Genomic DNA, 26,164 nt, shown 5'->3' with positions numbered 1-26,164 from the left:
TGCCTTTGTTGGTAAGCATGAACGGTGGGAGTTGGTGAAAGAGAGGAGGGTACGGTGGGAGTTCGTAAAAGGAAAGAAGGTGTGGTGGTTCCTTTATAAATGTTGTGGGTTTTTATTATTTTTATTTTTATTTTTATTGTATGAATGGTGGAAGTTTTTGAAAGGAGAGAGCATAGAGCCCCCTTTTTGTTGTATAAGTGGTGATATCACATGAATCGCAAATATTCACTACTATTCAATAGGAAATGGAACCTCCAGATTCATTACACAATAGTCATCTTGTGTCTCCTTTCCTAAGGATTCTTATTGTAAATAAGAGTAATAATTAAGGCTTTGAATCCATGTATACAGACAGACCAACTGTCTTATCAGTGGAAAACGATTTCCATTTCTACATAAATTCCACTGGTCCAAACATGCTCGGGGTGAAAACAGCTATAAAAATCCCACAATTAGCATTTGGTGGTGCTTTCACCACATTGCTTTACCATTTCTTAATTAAATCAAAATACATAAAAGGTTGCAGATGTCTGCTATTTGTACACGTGCATCCAACACATGTAAGAGATCCAAGCCGGCCGTCAGACGGACACTGCATGAATGTTATCTAATAAATCGACTTGGATTGACTTTCCAAGCATAGATGAACAGGGGAATACTGAGTCTGAGTTGCATCAGATTTGTCCAAGTTTTAAAACAACCATTCATTCCTCTTAACGTATATTGTCAATCATAACATGACAAGGGGAGCTAAAAGGACTTGCTTAGGCCCAAGGTTTTTCTTTCTCACATTGTTAGATCCATCTTGCTTGGGCCTGAGGTTTTTCTTTCTCAAACACTGTTAGATGTATGCCTTTCATACTTACATAGCTAGGCGCAAAAGACCAACCCCTAAATAGGTGAATTAGAAATGTTGTGGAGAGTGATAGGAAGAGGTAGTATACTATTCTCTTGGTTTAAGCTTTGTTATTTGGTCGTTGAAGCTGTAGATATGATGATGTAGAACCTGTCACAAACATGTTCCTAGGATGGTTGAGCTAAAAGAAGATGGACCGTGAATTGACCATAACTTTTGATCCGGGTATCGTTACGGGGTGCACAACCTATCAATCTTTACTGAAATGGGCTATCCGAGATGAACATCCATTCGTTTCGTCAGAAAACGCGCGCTTTCAACTCAAAAACGAATTTTTAGGAAATTTTTACTATTTTTAGTAATTCTGATTTTTTAAATATTTTTAGAGTTTTAGATTTTCTTTCCTTTTAGAAATAACTTTTAGTTATATTAGGACTCTTCTAAAGAAAGTTTATTTGCAATTTTTATTTTTAGAAATTAGGCCTTAGAAGAGTTTTATTAGAATTAGGATTTTTATTAGAGTTAGAATTTTGCTATTTTTGGTAATTACGAATTTTAGTTTATTTTTTCTTTATTAATGGTGTAAGGAGACGCATTAGACGATTATCAATTATTCATTAATCAATTTTGAATTTATTAGAATTTATTTCTATTTTCTGCTTTCTTTCCTCGTGAATTCGAGAAGTCTCTATGAGGAGTCCAGAGAAGTTCCGTGAATTTGGAATAGTTATCCTCTTGAGGAAGACGGTGCTCGACCTCACGTCCTCCCTTGCATCATATGATGGCTCTAATCAGGAAGTGTCCACATACCACTTAAAAAGAAGAAAAAAATCCTCCCCAAATTGAAGATGTCTTAAATGTTGCATCTTCCCAGATGAGCTTGGTACTTTGATGTTATAAGAAGATGTTAGAAACAGAGTTTGTAAATTGGGAAGATTGCCTATGGATGATGGGAGGCTTTCTAACCTGGTCTTGGTACACCCGAGGTATCTCAAGTGGATTAGTTCACCTATTTCCCCGCCTGTTTGGCCAGGCAAATCCCATGAGATTAGGAGGGATGGGATGGATTTTAAGGTAATGATGATGGTTCAGGGGATTGGTTTAAGATCCATGGGATTCCTATATCCCGGGACAAGTTTGTTGGGTCTGTTTGGCATGCCCGCCATATCCTGGGATTTTACCTTCCAATCCGTCCAACCAAGGGATGGGATCAATTTTAAGGTAATGATGGTGATGTCAATGGATTGTTTTAAGATCCATGGAATTGCTTTATCCTGGGACAAGTTCACCGGGTCAGTTTGGCTCATCATGCATATCCCGGGATATCGCGATCCCATCCCTCCTAATACCATGGGATTGGTCCGGCCAAACAGGCCCTTGGTAGCTTTTCTATTTGTGCACCTCTTAGATTTAGCACCCTAAGCAACTTAAAACCTCTGTAGAGAAACTTTTCTTCTTCCTTTTGAAGCCACGCATGCTGGACTCGGTATCGAGTCAAATCGAGTTCCGATTAGTCGTATTTCAAAACCGGATCAAATCGAGTCAGCCCTAACTCTGTCTGACTCGACTCGATGCCTAGCTCTAGCTCATTTACGTGTTAAATAGAACATGATTTAAAAGAGTTTTGCCAAGTACACGGGCGTGTGCAAAAGCATCCCATCCATATGCCACTACATGTGTTAGTGCAGTGTACTACACAATGATCCAAGCCGTCCATCACATAGGACTAACCATATACATAATCTGACCCAAAAATAGGAATCATCCCAAGTTTTTCTGCTACCCTAGTGTGGCCTAACTCATAGCTGGTCTAGCCTGATTTTTGGGCCAACTCATATTCACAGTGGGACCCTAGTGTGGCCTAGCTCAGAGGACTCATTTTCATAGTGGGACCCATCTGATGGATGGCTTAGATCATGAGTTGCCTCGAACAACTGAGCTTGATAAGTTCTCTTGGGGACTAACATAGTAAACACCTGATTAGGTTACAACCGGTAAAGGCTAGAAATTATTACTTTAGATATAGGACATAACGGAATCTTTGTGCTCAAAACTAGGAAGTGCCTGGGGCTGTGTGGGACCCACGGAGATACACCTGTGCTGGGGTTGTGTGGGGCCCATAGATTTCCGTGACAAATCCACTCCACCCATCTATTTTGAAATTCCACAATAGGATAGGAATCTAAAAATCAGGCGGATCCAAAACTTTGGTGTGCCACACCAAATGAAAAAGTGAGAATGGAAACTTCCACCATTGAAAGCATCCTAGATCTGACCATGATCATAGAGTTATTACCACTCAAATAAACTGTAGGTACAAATATCATCCTGATACCAAACTTATCCCACCCAGGCATTCAATCCCCACGATTTCATGTGGTATGGCTCACATGAGTTTTGGAACTGCCTGATTTTTAGATTATGGTCTTTCAAAACAGATGGGCAAGGTGGATTTGCGTCGGACATCTCTATAGGCTCCACACAGCCCTAGTCACAAGAATATACCAAGCTTCTGAAAAAGCTTAACCAACCTAACTTACGACAAACTAGGGTAGCAAGGTAGTCTCATTAAACCATACATGGTACATCTAGAGAATAAGTGGAGCATAAGCTGAAACATTCTTGAGTTATAAAGATATATACTATAGGTTATGAATGCCTATTCTTCAAGATTCCACTCTCTGTGAGTTTTTGATGAGGAGATGCCTAAGAGTCCAAATAATAATAATAATAATAAGGGATTATTTAAACACAAACTCTCACAAAACATGTTTTCTAGGTTCACTGAAAATTTATTGGTTGGTTAGCAATATGCTTTTTAGAGATGAGATATGATTTATAAAAATGCATCCAAATACATAAATATCTGGAGTTTGACTTATGACAATTTGGCATGGGCCGCCTCTTTTGAGCGTTCCTATGTAACTGAGACTCAGTTTTGCAACCTTGAAATAGAATTATTACATCTTTCACGGAAATTTTAAATTAATAATTCATTCAAAGGATAATGAAACAGTCCCTATTCAAGCAAGTATATATAGTTAGAGAGAGAGAGAGAGAGAGAGAGAGAGAGAGAGAGAGAGAGAGAGAGATGCCAACCTGTTGGATAAGATCATCCAATCCTCCACTTTCTCCAAATTCTCCCAGCCTCCAGTCTTCCAAACAAAATCACCGTCTCTCTTTCATGTTTTTTCTCCACTAACAAAAACAGATGAATTGAAATCAATGAGAAGCTCATCAATTCAAACCAAACATCTCTCCAAATTTAAAAAGAAGAAGAATAAGAAATTCATATTGCTAATCATTCATGAACACAGTCACCCAAATAACCCAAAAGAAAAAATAAGACCCATGAATTCAATTCAAGAAAAAAAAAATGAAAAGAAGAAGAAGAAAAAAAAACCTGTCACTAAATCTCAACTTTCCAAAATCCCATAAAAAAAAAATCGCCACCTTTCATTGAATTATAAGTAGATACATGGCTGCTCTTTAATCAAAAGATGAGATAAAAATATAAATAAATAAAACAAAATTAAAAGAAAATGAGAGCTCTTGATGGCTTTAATTCGAGTCTATCATGAAGGAATTTCCTTTTAAAACCTTTCATACTCTTTCATGGTAGGCAAACCGACAACTCCATGTTTGAAATTTCTTAAATCCTCAAGTAACCAGCACAATGCCCTTGATTGTCACCAAAATTGCATGGTTGCCACTGCTTTTTTTATTGCCCCTACATAACTGGACACGTGGCACATCCGACCGTGATCTAGACCGTTCATCAGGTGGATCCTACCTTCGATTGTCAACCATAGTGAGAAATCACACTAATTAGATGATCTTGACCATATGATCATTGACCCATAAAATGCAAGGTATGAAAGAACATTGGCATAGATCAGCATTCCATACGAAACAGTCCGTGGGGCCCACATATCCGACGGGTAGGCTATTAAATCCGACTTCATTGTTAATAGGGCACAAAAGCTATGTTCCCTATTACGTTTGTGAATGGGCCTGTCTGGCCCACGGGCTTTCAAGCTTGGCCCGTCTGACCGGGCCTAAAATTTAAGTGGTTTTATAAGCAGGTTAGCCCAGAAAGATTAGGATTTTCAAGGACATTTTTGTCATATATCATGTGTGATGTGAGCATGCTTAATGGACAGCCCAGATCTTTCACAAAATGGGCTTGGGCTTGGGCTTGGGCTTGTTTATTTTGGGCCGTTGCTAACCTAGGCTGGGCTAGCTAATGAATATCAGATAGGTGCAAGGGTAGGCCACACCATGATGATCAATTGGTATGAAATTCAGGATGATCTACTTATCAGGTGTGCCACTGACTCATATGTTGGCTGTTCAATGATTTTGAAGTTGTGTCCTGGTGGATGAGTGGATCTGATTGATTTTTATTGAGGTAATCATCATGGTCTGGCCAACTTTTTGAACGGATCGGATATGATACACGTGGCACGTTGGTGGGGGAAGAAGTGGACGTATTGAAAGTTTGTATGTGATATTTTGGTATGACCAAAATACCCCTGGGCTGTATATTGCATTGGCAAAAGGTAGGTTGCGCGAATTTCACGTGATAGCGATCGGTAAACAAAACGAACCTTTTGTATTTACCCTCTCATTCTTGTAGGTTTTTTTTTTTTTTTTTTTTGTCATTTGGACAATCCAATTGATTGATCTGAACCGTTCATTAATTCAGAAGACATTTGATGAGCTACAAAGTGAAAACCAGACTGAACGGATGATCCAATCCATCCTTGACTTGGCATTATTTTTGTAGCCATTCCTTTCATGGGCCATGGATGAGATGGTTAGGATCGCCTTATAAAAGTGATTCTTTATAAGCAAGTGACATGTTAGCATTATTTTGTGTAAATGATCTTGTCCGTCAATAATATATTCTATTGATCAGATGGTAGAGATTTTCAGATCGTTGTGATGTTTGTATGGTAGCCCAAGAAATGAGCTTTGCACCTGATGAACAGTCTAGATGAATGGGTATTCTAATGTAAGTACGAACACTATAAATTCTGGTGCTGTTTCTCTTGAATCTATCCGCAAAGAGCTTTGCTAAGGCCGCACACGTGTTAAAGAAAGTTCATGTACACGCCACTCTGTATGCCAGCGTGGCACATGGGCATGGTATAAACCCGTTCATCATGTCCATCCCATAATTTAGATCTTCTGTTTCAGAATTCAGATCGTTAAACTAGTCAGATGTACCACTCCATCAGAAAATAATTTGACGGCTTAGAAAAACTTTCCAGGATCCCTTTTTATCCGCATACCTACCTTTTAATCTAGACCGCTTGACTTTTGTAAATGAGATGCCTAATACCCTCATGTGAGCTGTAGATGCATTTAAGATATCTGGACCGTTCATATACGTTGTACCCAATAACTATAAACCAACTGATGAATGACATTTTGCCTTTGTAATTCTCCGAAATCATCCAATCAGACTATCGGGATCCTCTGAACGGTTCCATTTTTGGATATGATCTATCTATTTGTCCCACCGGAAAACAAAATCCGGAGCCTTGACATGTGTGCAGGATGTAAAATGGACGTCGGATGGTTCACCTCAGCTCAAAAGAGTTACAAAGCTGTTTTGTCCGTCACTTTCAAGTATCCTGTAGGTATTTACGTCTTTCGGTGATACTCTGATAGACTGCAATAGATGATACACAAGCATTTAGAAATTGCATATGTGGCATATAAATAGTCAAATCTAACCGTCCAAATTATGGTAATAAGTACCTATACATCATGAAACAAAATTAGGATTAATTATCTTAATATAGGATTATTGGATATTTGTTGGACAGGTAAATGAGAAGTTCAACGGTCCTATTTTCAGAAACAAGTGTCCCTGAATTAGAGATTAATATTGTTAAAATAAAATAATATTGACTTTTAGAAAGTGGGATGCACAATATAACCGGTGTATTTAAGCTAATATATTCCACGTGTATAATTTCTGAGTGCCTGCGTATCAAGCTTCATACCCAACCTGCGTATCAAAGAACCCTGTTTTCCATGGGCAGTGGCAGTTCTGATATTTTGGCTGAAAGTAGAGTTCTTTGTAATGTATCATTTAGTAGACGAGGGTCAGCGGAAAAGGCGATTTGTCAGTTGAATGATTGCTGAAAGACATGGATGAAGAGAAACCACAAACATCATCTTGATCCAAAACTTCTTTGGCCTCCAAAAAATTTTCAATGGTAAAGGTTCAATCAAACTGTTTCCTATAGTGTGGTCCACTTGAGATTTTAATTTGTTTCATTTTTGGGATCTAGTCATAAAATTATCTGTTAACATGGATTAACGGAGTGGATAAAATAAATAAATAACAATGGATCCCACACAGTTTACTCAGTACGCTAAGGGTACTGAGTTACTCAGTACGCAATCCGCTTCCAAGATCGAAATCGGATTGCGTGCTGAGTCACTCAATGCGCTTTTATCGTATTGAGTAAACTCAGTTGAACCTACTGTGAATGCACGTAGTTTATCCATACCGTACATTCATTGTTAATGCTAATTTTAGGGTTGATCCTAAAATTGAAGTAAATCCAAAGCTCAAGTGGACCATTCCAAAGGAAACGGTGTGGAATAATGATTTCTACCGTTCAAACCTTCCTAGGGTCCAAAGTAATTTTTATTTGTCATCCAACATGTTCATGAGATCACAAAGACATGGATGAAGAGAAACCACAAACATCAGCTTGATCCAAAACTTGTTTAGCCTCCAAAAAATTTTCAATGGTAGAAGTTCAATCAAACTGTTTCCTATAGTGTGGTCCACTTGAGATTTTAATTTGTTTCATTTTTGGGATCTAGTCATAAAATTATCTGTTAACATGGATTAACGGAGTGGATAAAATAAATAAATAACAATGGATCCCACACAGTTTACTCAGTACGCTAAGGGTACTGAGTTACTCAGTACGCAATCCGCTTCCATGATTGCTGGACAGTATAAGAGCCGCAGCGCGTCCCCGATTAATCCTGACCGTCGGAAGTGAATATCAACGGTTGGAATAAGTCAAACGTGACGACATAACGCCGCAAGGTTAATGTATTATCTGTATTAGTTTATTAGAGTGCGACCTGGCTACGACCCGTAACCAGGATGTGGGTGCGGTCCTGACCGTCAAGCCCACATCGATGCATGTATTGTACATCCACGCCGTACATCTGTTTTTTCTGCTCATTTTATGCGTATTCAAAACATGAAGCAGATACAAGTTTCAGGTGGACCACACCTCAGAAAAAATGGTCGTTGAAAGCTCACCATTAAAAATTTCTTAGGCCCAATGCTAGTTGACCATCCAACCAGTTGATTATGTTAAACAGACAAGAATGAAGGGGGTAAAAAACGAATATCAACTTGATCCAAAACTTTCCTGTGCCCCAAAATATTTTTAATGGTCAATAAATAATGTTTCCTGTGGTGTGGTCCACCTGAAACTTAGTCTTCTTCATTTTTTGAATCATGCTCTACAATGAGCTGAAGAATGGATGGGCCGCGTAGATATACAATACATACATCAATGTAACAACCTGTCTGTTTTTTTAACGGTGAAAACTATATCCCACTTTTTCCTTTGATGTGGCCCACTTAAACCTTAAATCTACCTCATTTCTTGGTCCATATCCTAACATCATCTAGCAAGACAAATGGACGGAGTAGATTTTCTACATCATCTTTGTGGATCCCACCATTTTTTTTTTTTTTTTTAAAAAGAGAGTAAAGAAAGTGACGTGCGAATGCACATCACTCCTCTCACGCAACCAACCCCAACCCCTCCCAATTTTCTCTCTCCTTTCCATCCTTCCTTCTTCTTGGTCGTGTCAATCTCCCACACGAACCGACCCATTCTTGCACGTCGTCTTGCACATGGGACCCACCTCACTGATCCGAATCTTCCATCAGATTCATACTCCAGAGAGAGAGAGTTTGGCCAGAGAGTTAGATAATGAGGGAGAGAGGGTGTGCATTCCACACATCATTTGAATTGACCCATTGCCATAGGGTTCAATCGTAACACCACCGACTTCAACGCCTTGCATCAGGAAAAGGTGGAAGAAAGAGAAGGACTGGAGGAGAAAGAAAGAAGAAATGAAAGAAGTAGGAGAGACAGATGGAGAGGGTGATAGACCAAGAGACAAGGATTCTCCAACCATTTGCCGACTCAGCATTGTATTTTCAAGAGCTGACCGAATTTTAGAGTGAAATTTGGGCTCTTAAGTACTTTATAACAGAGATCTCCATCAATTTGTGTAGAAACGCCCTATTTGTATAGAAACGCGTATTAAGTTGTATAAACTATGCGTTCTTTGAACTAAGTTGAGCTGGAGCATAGTCGGATCGTCCATACGTTAAGACCAATCATACATCAAATCCTAACACATTAAATTAGATAGGTGATCTTCTTGGTTGAAAATCTTCCGTACTAAATAGACATAAATGAAAGGCAAAAATATATATATATATCAGCTTAGCTTGATCCGAAACTTTTGTCGCCCCAAAATATTTTTAATGGTCAATAATTACTGTTTCCTGTGGTGTGGTCCACCTGAAACTTGGTCTGCTTCATTTTTTGAATCATGCTCTACAATGAGCGGGAAAAATGGATGGACGGCGTGGATATATAATTCATACATTGGTGGGCCCCACTGTCAGGCCCATGCCCACACCCACATCGCTGCTTCCGGGCTCGCAGCCCGGTCGCATTCCGTGGATTATGGTACGAGAACAAATGATCCAGTACTCCCACGGACATCATAAGTCTAACATGCTCTCCTTCTTTCCCTCTGACATGTGATGTCCTTGAGACATCTGAGCCGCTATTATATATCTGAGCTGCTATTTTATATATATATCAGTTATGGATATTTTATGAAGGGAAAATTGGATAGATCCACACATCAGGTTGGTCAAACTATAAGATGGATCGAATCAACGGATGTCCATTGATTTAGATGGTCTTGCGCAATTAACTTTTGAGGCAGCCTAAATTTCATGCTAGGCGACCTTTTCCAAGGATTGGACTTCCGAAAATGTGATACGTTGGCATAGATTGCCTTGGTTGTTTGATTCAACAATCAACTGTCCACCGGAGGGATGTACAGATTGTCTGATTCATATGGTCTTGTTGATGTGACCCATCTATAGTGAGCCTGCAAGATTGGACGGTTTGGATTATGAGCATCTAAATGCACTTGTACAAGGACTGGTGCATGTGCATGGATGGCCATACTCTCCCAAAATATAAAAGTTTTCTTTTAGTAGTCATACTCGACTTGGAGTGGTGCACGTGCAACCGCCAAAACCCCTACAATCTTGTTTATTTTTGGACAAGTTTAAACTTTTTAGATAATTCACATCTTGCCTTTTTTTCTTTCTCTTTTTCTTATTAATTTTTTTTAAAAATAGTCTCATACAATGAACAACTCATATTAAAGGTGGTCCCACATGATGAAAGTACACATTAAGATAGGCCTGGGTGGCACACACCAAAGTGTGGCCCCATATAATAATCGATTAACATTAAGGCCCCACATGATGACAGTCCACGTAAGAGGTGAGACCTACATGATGGATGGTGGATATTAAAGGTGGGACCAAATGATGGAAGGTTGACATTAAAAGTGAGCCCACATGATGAACCATCCGTCTATATTAAAGGTTGGCCCCCACATGATGAATGGTACACATCAAGGTGGACCCATATAATGCATGTTCATATCAAAGGTGAGTCCCACGTGACGGATAACCCAGCATGAAGCACTCTTCACATCAAGTGAGCCCCACATGATGGACAGTCCACAACAAATGTGATACCCACATTATATATGGTGGACATCAAAGTAAGCCCATATGATGAAGGACCTATATTGAAGTTGGGGATCCACATGAATTATATTTGGATTATACGGATCATGTAATGCCACACAAATGATAACTTCTACTAGAAAATAGGATTTTAAAAAATATGAATTTGTTTGGATAGAAAATGAAAATTTCATATTCATTACACAATAGTCCTCTTGTATCTTACTTCCTAAGGATTCTAACAGTGGATAAAAGTAATAATTAAGGCTTTGAATTCATGTATCCAGACATACCGTCTTATCAGTGGAAAAAGATTTCCATTTCTACTTAGATTCCATTTATCCAAACATGCCCAGGGTGAAAACAGAGAAAAAAAATCCCACAATTAACATTTGTTGGTACTTGCACTACATTGCTTTTCCATTTCCTAATTAAATCAAAATGCATAAAAGGTTGCAAATGTCTGCTATATGTGCAAATGCATCAAACACATATAAGAGATCGAAGCCACCCATCAGGCATGCACTGCATGAATGTTATCTAATAAAACGACTTGGATTGACTTACCAAGCAAAATTGAATGGGGAATCCTGAGTTTGAGTCGCATCAGATTTGTCCAAGTTTTAAAACCATGCATTCCTCTTAACATGTATTGTCAATCATATCACGACAAAGGGGAGCTAAAAGGACTTGCTCGGCCCTGAGGTTTTTCTTTCTCGCACACTATTAGATCTAGACCTTTCATACTTATATAGCTATGCCCAAAAGACCAGCCCCTAAATAGGTGGATTAAAAATGTTGTGGAGAGTTATAGGAAGTAGTATACTATGCTCTTGGCTCAAGCTTTGTTATTTGGTCTTTCAAGCTGTAGATATGATGGCTCTAATCAGGAAGTGTCCACATACCACTAAAAAAGAAGAAAAAAAAAAAAAATCTCACCAAATTGGAGAAATCCTGACCCATATGAAACACAGGCCAAAATTTCAATGAAGAAAAGGCTAAACATTCCATGTCATCGGATCTTTCAATATAGGGGACTTTTAGGCACATGGGCGATTAGTAAGGAGGCTCACCACAAACGGTCTAGATCTTTGAGCAAAGATTGGACCCATCGTACATATGGGAGCTCCAACTTATAATAGTTTTTTAGGGCAATAATCGATTTTTATTTAAAATTTTGCTAAAACCTAAGTGAGTTATTGTTGTAAGTGGTTGCCCAAGAGGAGTTTTCTCTCACTAATACACTAAAAGTTGACTTTTGAGAGGGATAGTCAGTCAAGTTGTACCCTACCTGAAGGAAGGTTCAGATCCATGACTCTTTCCAGTATAATTATTATCAATGGCATTGCTCAGATTGTTAGACTCATTGGTTAAAGTAGTCTTTTTCTTTTTTCTTTTTTCTTTTTCTTTTTAAGAGAGAGGACAATCAAATATGGCCTTGTATGATAGACAATGGTTATGCATTTTCTACAATAATAAATATGCATTGTCCCTTTCCTTGTGGGCCTGGCATGATGGATGGTCTAGAGGATGATGGAACTTTTCTAGTATGATAGATATGGTTTGCCTATTTCCTATGGAGTGATTAGATGGTTTGGATCACTATTTCAGAGCAATCGAGCGCGTAGTTCAGTGATCCAAACTATTGAAATGATTGGCTCAATCTGGATGCATGCTAGAACTCATTAAAATGCTTCAAGTCATTGAGATGTGTAATCCCTAAAGCAGAAAAATAGAGGAAGCCCTCCCAGACCTACACTATAAAGAAATTGCTTCTTATTTCAGTTCTCAACTAACATATTACATGCAAACAATGCATACAGTGAAATAAGTCAAACACTAATGAACAATTTCCCCAAATTAAAATGCAGAGCATGTAAAGTGCATGGTTCCTTATTGAAAGATCTCAAACAGAAAGTACATGAATCCTCGAGGTACAAATACAAATGATCATCCAAACATCTCATCACCGTCTAGTCACCATTGCACCATTCGTCACTTCATCTAGTCACTTACCATATGCAGGTCAGTGCAATCTCTGTTGTGAGAAAAATGGAATAGAAACTTGCTTTGTTCCTTTTCAAGCCATGTATAGCCATGGATGCAGATCAACATAGAACGAAGGTTCGGAGTGGAAGGCTATTTGACTTTTAATTTCCCTGGGAAATACACGAAAATAAGTAATTATTACTTACTTCACCTATTTGAAATTCGTCGGGAATTACCTTTTGAAAAGCGATCCATTTACTGATTTAAATATATGGGCACCACCATGATATATGTGACTTATCTGCACTCTCCATCCTTTTAAAAAATATATTTTAGGGCCTGTTTGGCCGTGCGAATCCCATGGGATTAGGAGGGATGGGATGGATTTTAAGGTAATGATGGTGGTGTCAGTGGATTGGTTTAAGATCCATGGGATTGCTATATCCCGGGACAAGTTCACTGGGTCTGTTTGGCACGCCTGGCATATCTCGGGATTTTACCTTCTAATCTGTCCAACCAAGGGATGGGATCAATTTTAAGGTAATGATGGTGATGTCAGTGGATTGTTTTAACATCCATGGGATTGCTTATATCCTGGACAAGTTCACCTGCTCTTTTTGGCTCGTGATGCAGATCACGGGATATCGCAATCCCGTCCCTCCTAATACCGTGGGATTGGTCCGGCCAAACAGGCCCTTAAGGCATAAACCCAAAAGTGAGGAAAATCAAAAGCTCAAATGGACCACACCTTAGGGAACAATGATCATTAAGACGTCAATGGTTGAAAGTTGTTTTCTCCCTAGGGCCCACATTGATGTTTATTTATCATCCAACGTGTTCATAAGGTCACACAGTCATGGATAAAGAGGAAACAAAAATATTAGCTTGATCCAAAACTTTTGAAGTCCTCAAGAAGCTTTCAACGGTAGGAGTTCAATTTCCATTGTTTCTTGTCTTGTGGTCCACTTGATCTTTAGATCTGTCTCATTTTTTGGCTCATGGCCTAAAATGATTTGGCTAAAGGGATAGACGGTGTGGATAAGACACATACATCATGTTGGGCCCTACGATTTAACATTTTTCTCCTGAGAGTCCTATAAATGAAAGGTGCGGTCAACTTGGAGATCCAATCGGAAATACATAGGTAAATAATTATTACCCATTTACCTTGAATTACCTCTATGATTAGAAAATCAAACAGGCCCTTACGAAAATTTACTTACTTGGGTCAAGAAGGCCTCCGCAAATCATGTGAATTGCAAGCCGACGGGCTCCAGATGCTGCAGGAGTAGCATTGCCATTGTCATCCTGAAGTTTGAGAAACTGAACTTCGAGAAACTTGCTTTCCTTAGCTTCTGATATGGACAGATCACGCAAAAGATCGTGGATGCAAAACTTTTGATAACCCTGCTTGAATTTCTTCTTGTCAATTGAACCATACTTCTCTGAACCAACTGCATCAGATAATCTTCTCCAACCTCTTCCAATGTTAGCTCCCCTCTTTCTTTAAGTAACCCTTCTGCGGCCCACAGTCGAATCAATTCCTTGGCTTTGAACTCGTAGTCCTCTGGAAAATTGCCCAGGTAGAGAAAACATGGTTTTATGTCATAAGGCAGATCTTTATAGCTTAAAGATAATATTCTAGAGATTTGGACTTCTCCCTCGACAAACTGCCAGCTGATGCTTTTGCGGACATTCTCCCACTCCCATGGTTCCTTTATTGATAAGAGCCCTCCAATGACTGCGATCGCAAGAGGGAGACCATGGCATTTTCCCACAATCTCTCTTCCCAGCTTCTCCAAATCCTGCGGGCAACCACCATATAAAACCCAGCTTCCTGCTGACGTGTGGCTGCAGCCACCATGAAACAAAAATCAGCAACTTTTGAAAGAAGAAGAAGAGAGAACAGCAGCTGTCTTTATTGGAATGAATTGAAATCGTATTACACTGCTGCCTATTTATAGGCTTTCTTATTGTGTGAAATTACTAAACTATCCCTGTCTAGATTCATCCTAGGGGTAGCTAAATAAAGAAGAAATAATCCAGAGAAATCTAGAAAGAAATCTACATAGCTAGCAATCTAATCTTAGAAGAAAAAGAATCTAATCTAACAGCTTGCTGCACACGGTTTTTGGATTTGCAAATATCACCGTATCTAACACTCCCCTTCAAACCAAAACCGGCTTCATTCCAAGCATTGATCTAAGTCTCCTGAATGTGTCAGTTGGCAATGCTTTGGTGAAGATATCTGCCACTTGCTCAGTGGTGTGACAGTATTCCAGCTTTACCAATTTCTGCTTTACTTGATCTCTAAGAAAGTGATATCTTGTGTCGATGTGCTTGCTCCTTCCATGCTGAACTGGATTTTTGGCAAGTTCGATTGCCGACTTGTTGTCCACATATATAACAGTGGATTCCTCCTGTAGATGCTTCAACTCCTTTAGCAGATTCCTTAGCCAGATCGCCTCACATACAGTGGATGAAGCTGCTACGTACTCAGCTTCACATGTGGACAGGGCGACCACACTCTGCTTCTTTGAATTCCATGTAAATGCTGTCGACCCAAGATAGAAAGCATAGCCTGTGGTACTTTTTCTTTCATCTTGGTCACCACCCCAATCACTATCAGAGTATCCATACAACATCGCTTCATCATCGTATGGATAAAAGAGACCGAATTCAATAGTCCCTTTGATATACCTCAGTACTCGTTTTGCAGCTAACCAATGTGACTCTTTTGGGGCTTCCATATACCGGCTTAGAATCCCAACACTGTAGACTATATCTGGCCTAGTGATTGTGAGGTACCTTAAGCTTCCGATTAGGCTCTTAAATAGGGTTGAGTCGACGTTTCTTCCTTCTCCATCTCTTGTGAGCTTCAGGCCTGTTGTTACAGGTGTATTTACGGCTTTACAATCGACCATCTGAAACTTCTCAAGAAGTTCCTTTGTGTACTTCTTCTGGGATATGTAAATGCCGTCGACTTGTTGCTTCACTTCAATGCCTAAGAAGAAAGACATCAATCCACCATCAGTCATCTCAAACTCTTTAAACATAGCCTGCTTGAATTCTTCAAACATCGCCTGGCTGTTCCCAGTGAACAGCAGATCATCAACATATAAACAAGCGATAAGGATATCACCACGGGCATTCTTCTTTGTGTAGACTGCATGCTCATACGGACATTTGACGAAGCCATTCTCTTGAAGATAACCGTCAATCCGTGCATTCCAAGCACGGGGAGCTTGCTTCAACCCATACAGGGCTTTCTTCAGCCGATACACCTTGTGTTCCTCCCCTTGCATGACAAAGCCTTCAGGCTGGTCAACGTATACTTCTTCTTCGAGTACCCCATTTAAGAATGCAGATTTCACATCCAGTTGGTAGATCATCCAACTGTGATGAGCTGCAAGGGAGATAATCATTCTTACAGTGTCAAGGCGAGCAACTGGGGCGAAAACTTCTTCATAGTCTACCCCATATTTCTGTTTGTAGCCTTTTGCTACGAGCCTTGCCTTATATCGTTCGATCTTACCATCGGCATTCCGCTTGATTTTGTACACCCATTTGAGACCAATGGTCTTCTGGCTTTTGGGGAGTGAGGTCAACTCCCATGTTCGATTCTTCTCGATGGCATGAATCTCTTCTTCCATAGCCTTTCTCCAACATTCTTCATTCACAGCCTCCTCGAATGTGAGAGGCTCGTGGTCCGCATACAGGCAGAGTAAATTCACTTCCTCAGTTTCTGCATAGATGTCGTTGAGGCTTTTCATTTTAATGGGAGCCAAGGGTGAAGGAGAATCGGATGAAGATGTGCTGGATGAATTCTGATTTGATGAAGTACTTCCAGGAGAGATGGAGCGTACTCCTGGACTTCTGTGATCCGAAGGGGGTGATGTGGGTGTCTGCTCTTGCTTCTCATGTCTCTCTTCTTCATATTCTTCGACCTCGATTTGCTTTTCTTTGGCTGAGTTTCCCTCGTTCCATTTCCATGCTTCTTCCTCACAAAATACCACATCTCTACTCACCACCAGCTTATTGGTTAGTGGGTTGTAGAGCTTGTATGCCTTTGATTCTTCACTGTAGCTGATAAAGATGCACTTCTCGCCAGGATCATCAAGCTTTTTCCGTCTTGCTTCTGGAACTTGAGCGTAGGCAACACACCCATAGATTTTAAGGTGTGCCACGCTCGGTTTGTATCCACTCCATGCTTCTTGCGGTGTCTGGAATCTGACACTCTTAGTCGGACACCTATTGAGCAGATAGGCAGTACATGCAACTGCCTCTGCCCAGAAATTCTTTGGCAGACTTTTCTCCTTCAGCATGGTCCTCGTCATATCGAGGATGGTGCGGTTCTTCCGTTCCGCAATTCCATTTTGTTGTGGCGTGTACGCTGCAGTATGTTGTTGCTTAATACCATGTTCCCTGCAATATTCTCGAAAAATATTTGAGGTGTACTCCCCACCTCTATCAGATCGAAGAGTTTTGATTTTAAGACCACTTTCTTTTTCAACAAGGGCCTTAAAATTTTTAAAAATAGTAAAAGCAGCAGACTTCTCTTTGATTACATACACCCATAATTTTCTACTGAAATCATCAATGAAGGTAATAAAGTATTTATTACCTCCAAGAGAGATTGGATCTAATGGTCCACAGATGTCAGTGTGAACCAACTGCAACGGTTCTCTTGCTCTTCGGGATACTCCACTTGGAAAGGAGTTCCTTTGTTGTTTCCCAAGTGTGCACGCCTCACACACATGTTCTGAAGCTTCAATAGTAGGCAAACCATGCACCATGCTTGATGAGGACAGAAGTTTCAGGCCACTGAAATTTAGATGGCCAAAGCGAAGATGCCACATCCAGGAATCATTCTTTACTTTTCCATAAAAACACTTCTCAAGCATTGTGTTTATATGGAGAGGAAACATACGGTTCTTCGCCATCTGGACTTTTACAATCAAACGTCCATGCATATCTCTAATGGAAAGAGAAGAGTTCTCCATGTGTATGACATACCTTTTTTCGAGGAGTTGTCCGAGACTCAGTATGTTACTTTTCATGTTAGGCACATAGTACACATTGGAGATATAGTTTGGAACACCATTCTTCTGAAAGATTTGAATTTTACCTTTACCTTTCACAGGTGTTTTTGATGAGTCTCCAAACGTTACATCGCCATGAACTCCTTCTGTGAGTTCCACAAAGAGTTTCTTGTCGCCGCACATGTGATTACTTGCACCCGTGTCGAGATACCATACATCATGCTGATCACTACCTTTCTCTTGTGCAAGGAGAAGTGTGGAGCTTTCTTGTTCATGGCTTGATGCTTTGGCATAGTTGGATAGCTCGTCTTGAGTCACCGGCTTGCTCCAGTAATCAGATGCATAGTGGCCAAGCTTGTTGCAATTGTAGCATTGGATGTTCTTTGTACCTCCTCGTCCATGCATAGATCTACCTCTACCATTTCCTCTTCCACGAAAATTAGTATTTTTCTACTGGTTTTGGCCATGACTTTGTTGGTATTCGCGCCCTCTGCTTCTTGCACGATTGTTAGCAAAACGTCCACTACGTTGTGAACTTCCACGTCCACCATTGTTATTATTCAGAGTTAATCTTGACTCTAAAGCTTGTTCCATCGGCATGGAACTGGCATTCTTCTGCATTCGTTGCTCATGAACTTGCAACGATCCCATCAACTCCTTAATGGAGAGTTTCTCAATATCTTTTGATTCTTCGATCGCCACAACCACATGCTCAAACTTGGTTGTGAGGGATCGAAATATCTTTTCAATAACTCGGACATCTTCAATCTTTTCACCATTTCTTTTCAAATTATTGACAATTACAAGCAAACGTGAAAAATAATCAGTAATATTCTCACCTTCCTTCATGTGAGTTGCTTCAAACTCGGCTCTTAATGTTTGAAGGCGAATCCGCTTCACTCGATCTACACCCTTGAAGATGGTGCCAAGGGTATCCCATGCTTGCTTGCTTGATATTGCTTCGGCAATCTTTTCGAAGGTGGATTCATCCAACCCTTGATAGAGGAGAAACAAAGCTTTATTGTCTCTCTTCCTCTGATTTTTTAGAGTGATCTTTTCTTCATTGGTAAAGACGGCTTCTTCTTCCATAGTGGGTTCTTCATACCCATCCGTGATGATTTCCCATAATTCTTGCGACCCGAACAATGCCTTCATTTGGATGCACCATTTTTCATAGTTGTCCTTTGACAACTTAGGAACCTGCGGCTGGATTGTGCTAGCCATTTTTTCTATTTTTTTAAAGGAATGGCTATTTTTTTTTTTGAAAAAAATGAAGGGAGATGGATGAAATAGAAATCTGATTATTTTTTTATAAAAACAGATTTTTTTTGGCTAAAATCTGATTTTTTTTGCTGCAATCTGATTTTTTTTTTTAAAAGCAGATTTTTTTTTTCAATCTGATTTTTTTTAAAAACAGATTTTTGCTACAATCTGATTTTTTTGAAAAAAAAAAACAGATTTTTTTCAATCTGATTTTTTTAAAACAGATTTTTTTGCTGCAATCTGATTTTTCTGAAAAACAGATTTTTTTGCTGCAATCTGATTTTTTTCAATCTGATTTTTTTGAAAACAGATTTTTGCTGGAAACTTTTTCTAGAAAAAAAACTGGGACCTGTGGGTTATGGGCCCACCACAACTAACGTTTCAAACAAAATCTGGACAGAAAAAAAAAGATGAAGAAGGAATGCAGTTCAGCCTCCTCACGGCTGATTTGTTGTTGGGTATTTGCAGACCCAAAACTGGTAGTGCAAGACCTGCTTTTTCTGATGAGGCCCAAGGATCAGTAGCTCTGATACCACTTTGTTGGGTCTAAAACCCAGCTTCCTGCTGACGTGTGGCTGCAGCCACCATGAAACAAAAATCAGCAACTTTTGGAAGAAGAAGAAGAGAGAACAGCAACTGCCTTTTGGAATGAGAAAATCGTATTACACTGCTGCCTATTTATAGGCTTTCTTATTGTATGAAATTACTAAACTATCCCTGTCTAGATTCATCCTAGGGGTAGCTAAATAAAGAAGAAATAATCCAGAGAAATCTAGAAAGAAATCTACATAGCTAGCAATCTAATCTTAGAAGAAAAAGAATCTAATCTAACAGCTTGCTGCACACGGTTTTTGGATTTGCAAATATCACCGTATCTAACACGGGCAACCACCATATATTTTTTTACCAAACAAATCCCAGCTCTCTTCATTGGTTAGAAATCGCAGTTCATGGGGCTGCCTTCGTGGATCTGCATATAAAGCTACGTGTTTGTTTCGTGTGGTGAGGACGACCCTACTGCCATTATTCACATCCGGAAATGCATCCTTAAAAGCATCCCATGCTTCCCTTTTCCATATATCATCCAAGACCACCAAGTATCTCGTCATTCAGATACTCGGAAATCTTGTCCCTCAGCTCAGCAATGTTCAATTTCTTTGCTGTATTGTCGGATACCACCCTCCAACGTCTTACAAAGACCTGCAAAAGATCTCTCGCAGAATACTCGTGATACAGAAATCCACTCATGAGTATCGAAATGATTCTTAACAATAGCAGCGTTATAAAGTTTCTTAGTAAGAGTGGTCTTACCGAGACCACCCATTCCTACTACAGAAACAACACAACGTCGCAGCTCTCCCTTTGTTAACCGGGCCACCAACATCACCAATTCCTTCTCAAAGCCAACAAAATCTGGTTCTGGAACATTAGGAGAAGTAAGCCTCCATTCTTGTTGACTTCGACCGGCAGAGCTCGTCCCTGCTCCCTGCCCTATATTTTCAATTCCATATGTAGACCTACTTTTGGAGATCTCACGGATTTTAGACTTTATCCGTTCGATCCCACCTGATGGCGAGCTATCAATTTATTGATGCAGCCCACAAATCCAGTTCGCCTCAAGTTTGCTACCTTGAAGAGATAGGCGTCGATGACGTCCTCAGCATCATATGCAACATCTCTCACATCCCCCACCCAGACCTTAACTCTTTTATCTCCTTCTTGTTTGGCGTCTGCGTCTTCCAGGAAGCATTGCATCCGCTTAAATTCAGCCTCGAGCCATTGGACTTGATCACCAACGCCATATAAGAAAATGGCTTCTTGAAGGATTGGATCAGCGAGTTTTTGGAGGAGCTTGACAATGGACTCGACAATGGACATCTTTCCTCACTCTTTTTTCTCTCACAGGAAAGAAATTCAGATAAAATCTTTGTTTCTCCTCACTTCAAGTTGCAGGTATCTTTATTTACAGAGGCCAACTTGACCGGTCACGAGACAAAACAATCACGTTCGTTGCTACTCAATAGTTGACGTCGTTGTTTAGTTGATGAATCTGGACCGTCCATCCTGTGGACTTTACTGACGATGATCCTCCACAGTCACGCACATGTGAAATTTTAGAGAGTAAAAGATGCTAGCTTAATTCCCCCACCGTCATCAATGATTGTAGATGCGAGAGCGGGAGATTAATACCGCCGGATCAAGGGCTAGAATTTGCCTGACTTTCAAGAGCGGATGGCCAACCTACATACTTTGGCATAGTGAGTAATCTCTCTAAGTCCACGCGGGATGTATATGTATTATCCATGCCATATCCATCCGTTTTATCAACTTATTTTAGATCATGACCCTAAAATTGAAGCATATCCATAGTTCAAATGGACCATATCAGAGGAAATAGCAGAGATAATGACCATCCGCCGTTGAAACCTTCCCAGGATCTGCAGCTATGTTTACATGCCATCCAACTTGTTCCATGGGTTACAGAGACATGGATGAAGGGAAAATACAAATATCAGCTGGATTGAAAATTTCTATAGCACCAAGGAAGTTTTCAATGGTATACATTTAATTCCCATGGTTTCTGCTACCTACCGTGGTCTACTTCTAGCTTTGGGTATGTTTCAATTTTGAGTTCATGCTCTTAAGATGGCAGCAGCTGTATTTATATGCTTTCAAGGGCGGTAGTGTATATAATAATGCATCTTGGATAGTGACTGTGTATTACGGAAGAGATCTTCTTTGGGATGTGGCTGAAGTTGATACCTTAAGCCGAGGTAATTTTTTGGGCCTAAAGCATTTCATAGTCTTCAAGTTTATACATATGTGCAGTCCATTTTTTACCATAACAATGTATCCATCCAATTTTCCAGCTCATTTTAGCTCATGCTTTCAAAAATTAATAAAATCAAAATCTCATGTGGACAACATCACAAGAGACAGTGATGACTGAACGCCCACCATTAAAAATTTCTTGGGACCTATCATAAGTATATCTATAATGTTTTTTTCCATCTAACCGGTTGACACGGTGAACCGTAACAGGATGAAGGTAAAATACAAACATCAACTTGAACCAAAACTTTTGTTACCCACGTAAAGCTTTTAATTTTATTACTTCTTTTTCCAATGTTATGATTCACAGGATATTTGTATCTCTTTTTCCAATGGTATGATCCACCGGATATTTGTATCTGGTTAATTTTTTGTATAGCATTGCAAAATAATGATCCGAGAAAATGGATGGACGGCATGAATATACAACACATTCATCGAAGTAGGCCCCAGATTCCAAAGTCGGTTCAAACGGTGTACGCGTTTTGGCAACGACCGAGGGAAAGGTTGAGAAGTCAGTCGTTAGGTCTTTTTCTTCTATCTTTCTTATTTTATTTTATTTTATTTTATTTTATTTTTGGTAATGTTGCATAAGGACCCCAAGTAAGTACTACTGAATAAGATCTTTGAGCCTCACCACAGTGTATGTGTTTTATCCACTCCATCCATCTATTTTTCAGGATCATTTTATAAAGTAAAACAAAAAATGAGGCAGATCCACATCTTATGTGGACCACATAATAAAAACTCAGTGATGATGATTTTCACCACTATTAATTGGAGTGCAGTCTATGTGATATACATATATATATATATATATATATATATATATATATATATATATATATATATATATATATATATATATATATATATATATGTTTGACTTAATCAAAAGGTTGGATGGAAAATAAACATTCCAATGTATCAGAGGAAGTTTTTATGGTATAGTCTTGAGTTTTGATATGCGATTTTGCCATAAAATGAGTTGAAAAAACTATTGCACGGTAGGTATATACATGCATCAAGGTGGGCCATTGTCAGGGAAACATTGCCTAAATATGCCAAGGGGTGATGCGTCTTCCACCATCATTGGTCTTTTCTTTTTCTTTTTTCTTGGTTGTTTTTATACGACGCGTCTTCTACCTTTTGTCTTCCAGTGGTGTCATGCCTCATATAAAAAACAACCTGATGAACAGTTGGGATTCAGTGAACACCGTTGAAACTTTTTTATAGACATGTATTAGGATAATTTCTTGGTGTTTTTACTTCATCCTACGCTAAAAGTAAATAAATAAAACAAACCACAAAGTCGGCATCTAAATGGACAGCCAAATAAGATAATTGCAAATGCAGATTAAAAAATGGATGGTTGAATTCGTGTCACAAGGTATTAGCTTCATCCGTTCATCTAACCCATCTTTCTTGGCTGTCCATTTGATCAATGACAGCATTCATATGGCTTGGATGGTTTGTTAGGTGGGACCTTCCACTACACCATCAACGGATGGGACCCATTAGATGGACGGCCTGGATCCACTACTATTCCTCCCACGTGTCACGTATGGAACGAGCAATTAATGCCTTGTGATGATAGCCAAAAGCAAATTACTGGTTACCCTATGTCTGGGAATCCGGTCGTTGGATGCTTTTTCTTTGGTCCGGGTATCTTTTACTTATGGGAATTTTCCGTATAACCGCTACTTGGCCGGTAATATTATTCTTGTATTACTGATGAGGGAAGGGATTTCGTGCGCTTATGCATGCACGTATGGAATTTTTGGGTATAAAATGCATGCTTGGTTCCCGCCAATGACTTCAATGCATGGTTGGGGATGTGAGAGTATGAATTTCTACACGTTTTTTGTTTTTTGCATTTTGTTTTTTGTTTTTTGTTTTTAAAAAAAAGAAAAAGAAAAGTGCAGCCCAGAATAGGGCCCACCAGCTTCATAGGTAATGAAAATATTACATCGTAGGCTAATTCAGGTGAGCCAGCAACATTTTAGTTGCCCCACCTATCATATCCTATACAATCGAAGATTTTTTGATAATCCTAATAGATCCAAGGCCAATTTGGTCCAAAAGAAAACGGCCCCTAATCAAGCGAGGGAGGAGAGGAACGTCTGAGAAGAACTTGTCAGATTGCGTCTTACTCCCATCTTAGGCCAAACCGTCTGCTGGCCCGTTCACTTCCCTGGGGATAAGGGATATACAGAAAGTTCCCCTACCCCATAATTCTCTGATTCTCGCCACCTAGTATGTCCATTTCCATGCGATTGTACATTTGCCGGATAAACACCCAACCACCCAATCAAAATCTGTTTCAATAAAAACTTTGCCAAGGTCGGAAGATACGAACAACTTCATTCTGTCATTAACAGCTCGAAGGTCGGCCAAATTGTTGGAAGCATTCCCGTAACCACTGGAGAATGCAAATAACATGTTCCCCTGATTGTCTCTACATATACCCCCTCCACCTGCGATCCCTGGCTTGGATAGTGCGGACCCATCTACGTTGAGTTTGAAGCAGCCGACAAGGAGCCTAACCCATTTGACTATGAGGACTGTCGAGAAGGGGAGGATATGCGAAATGGGCCTCCTGAAAACAGGGCCTGCTGAGCTGGAGAATATAGTTTCCATCCAACCTTTAATTTTACCAAACACTCTAGCCCCTTACATCGAAATATCATCAAATCTAACACCATTCCGAGCTTTCCAAATTTCCCAAAGGGCAAAGGTTGGGATTAACCGAAGAAGGGCCGGAATTCTTTTGAAAGGGAGAGACCTAAACCACCATCAATGAAGCCGGTCCTGGACTGAGAGGTGATGGGCAAGAGAGATCTCGAACGATCTGGTAAGGAGGGTCCAGACCTTGGACACCAATACCCCTGATAGGAAGAGGTGCGACATGCTTTCAACGCAGGGGGAAACGTCTGGGCCCGATCCACAAAAGACGCACTTCGATGCCATGGAGATCCCTTTCTTCTTGATGGCTTTCATCGACTGACAAGGCCCCCCGCAAAAGCTTCCACATGAATACAGAAATTTTGGGGTGCCATACTCTTCTGGCCTACTCTCTCTTCGTCCCATGAGTCCTTTCTACTTCTCAGAAAGACTTTAAAGAGAACTTCCCAGACGAATCAAGCGGCCAGATCGGACGGTCTTCAGAGGATGAAGTACAGAATCCCCCCTGAGATATGTGAGCCAAAACCCAGCCAGGGAGTTCCAAAGGAACTATTGGAAGCAGCCCATCTCCTCCAACGAAGTCAGACACCCAGAGAGATATCAGATTAGTAGGAATATGAAAAGATCAGCGCCCCCAACTGCCTTAAACCTGACCAGTTCAAGTCTCACATGCTGATGTCCCCCCGCCCCACAGCCCATTGGACGATCCTGTCCAGCGCTGGGAAAATAGCCATCATCCGTTTCTAGATTAGAGAGGCTCCAGCTGTCAACCTATTGGAGCTGTCACTGATCCCCTCCTTGATTGTACTTAGCATGCATAAAACCAGCTCAAAGGCTGCTCCCTCTTTCATGTCTAGCCTGAATTTATGTAGGCCCATTGAGATGTTTGTGAAAAATCTATCTGGTCCATCCATTTTGTGAGATCATTCTAAGAGATTAGGTTAAAAGTGAGCGGATACAAGACTCATTTGACAACACTAAAGGAAAAAAGTGGGCAGAGTAATTCCGATCATTGAAACCTTCATAGGTCGGCATTGATGTTTACATATTATCCATATTGTTTATAGTGTTATTCCTATTAGGATGAATTGAAAACAAAAATATTAGCCTTAGGGCATGTTTGTTAACGCGGAATTTGGAAAATGTTCCATGTTTAGTGATGTTTGTTAACGCGGAAGAAGGAAAGCGCACCACCATTTTATGTTGAAATTTTCTGTTGTAAGAGTCATTTATATTGAATTTTTTCCATGATGAGAGTCTAGCTTAATGGGGAATGAAGAATGTGCTATATGATTTTATTTTTATTTTTTTTAATCCCAAATTGTCCCTTGGGAGAGACATTTTCTCCCTTCCCTTATACACATCCCAACTTTTAACATGGGGCACTTCTCTGAGCCCACCATGATATATGTGTTTCAACCATTTTTAAAAATCATTTTAGGGCTTGATACCAAAAATGAGAGCAGTATAAATCTCCGGTGGACCACACCACAGGAAAACAATAGTGATTGGATAAAATTCTCCTAAGGCCTAATGGATTGTTTATTTGACATCCAATCTGTTGATTATGTCATTTGTACCCATATGAATGGAAAAAACAAAGATCAGCTTGATCCAAAACTTTCATGGCCCCCAAAAAGTTTTTAA

General features: G+C 39.8%; 1 protein-coding gene across 2 annotated transcripts in view; it reads right to left on the bottom strand.

The window, feature by feature from the left end:
* LOC131257718 (putative disease resistance protein At1g50180) overlaps positions 1–26,164 on the bottom strand; it is a 123,301-nt gene that overhangs the window by 39,635 nt on the left and 57,502 nt on the right. Inside the window, exon 1 of one of the 2 annotated variants that reach the window (XR_009177582.1) lies at positions 13,919–14,514. The exons of the other annotated variant lie outside the window; for it this stretch is intronic. The gene's annotated coding sequence lies outside the window, so the exon portion shown is untranslated. Of the gene's footprint in view, positions 1–13,918; positions 14,515–26,164 lie in introns of those variants that run through there. 2 annotated transcript variants of the gene reach the window in all.

This window comes from Magnolia sinica, chromosome 10, assembly GCF_029962835.1.
Source record: "Magnolia sinica isolate HGM2019 chromosome 10, MsV1, whole genome shotgun sequence".
NCBI classification, from domain to species: domain Eukaryota; kingdom Viridiplantae; phylum Streptophyta; class Magnoliopsida; order Magnoliales; family Magnoliaceae; genus Magnolia; species Magnolia sinica.
This window is presented reverse-complemented; position numbering and strand designations above follow the sequence as displayed.